Source organism: Xiphophorus hellerii, chromosome 22 (genome assembly GCF_003331165.1).
Source record: "Xiphophorus hellerii strain 12219 chromosome 22, Xiphophorus_hellerii-4.1, whole genome shotgun sequence".
Lineage (NCBI taxonomy): Eukaryota > Metazoa > Chordata > Actinopteri > Cyprinodontiformes > Poeciliidae > Xiphophorus > Xiphophorus hellerii.
This window is the reverse complement of record NC_045693.1, coordinates 21,916,445-21,917,090: the sequence shown is the minus strand read 5'-3', so window position 1 is coordinate 21,917,090 and position 646 is coordinate 21,916,445.

The window sequence follows — 646 nt, the reverse complement described above, 5'->3', positions numbered from 1 at the left end:
GGCGGGAGAGTCATACTAGTCTCTGTTGTGATTGGGCAATGGTTGTTAAAAGTCAAGACGTCATTGGCCAAAATCTCTGTCAATCAGAATTTATGAGCGGCATGGTGTGAATTGTACTAATGTGGATGTTTGTGTTAGGCGGGTTCAGTAGGTAAGTGTGCGTGATTTTTACTTTTCCACGGTTACTGGTACAAGCACGCAGGTTTAGGATGCCAGCCAATATATATCTTTTTTTTGCTAGCAGGTTTCTTGACATGGCTTACCAACAAAAGCGCAGGGATAATCAATCAAATACTGCAATGAATGGCTTCACCCTTGCACTAATCCCACTTTTAAGTGTCTTGGAGCAGTTTTCATAGCAGTGAAATCTCTGCTTCACTGCTTATTCAGGGATGAGACTGCATAAATGATCCTATTTGTCTTCTGTTGAAGGAAACTGAAAAACCAACAAATCAATGACTCAGACAAACGCAAGGCTTATAAAATCCAAGAAAAATGAAATGAAAAGTGGTGGAAAGACAAGGAAAAAAATGTGATAATTTATCCCCCCCACGCCTGCTTAAAGTACAACATACAAAATCTACAAGGTTACATTCACAGATATAATTTGTAACACTGAATTTTCTTAAATGATTCATTGATCCTA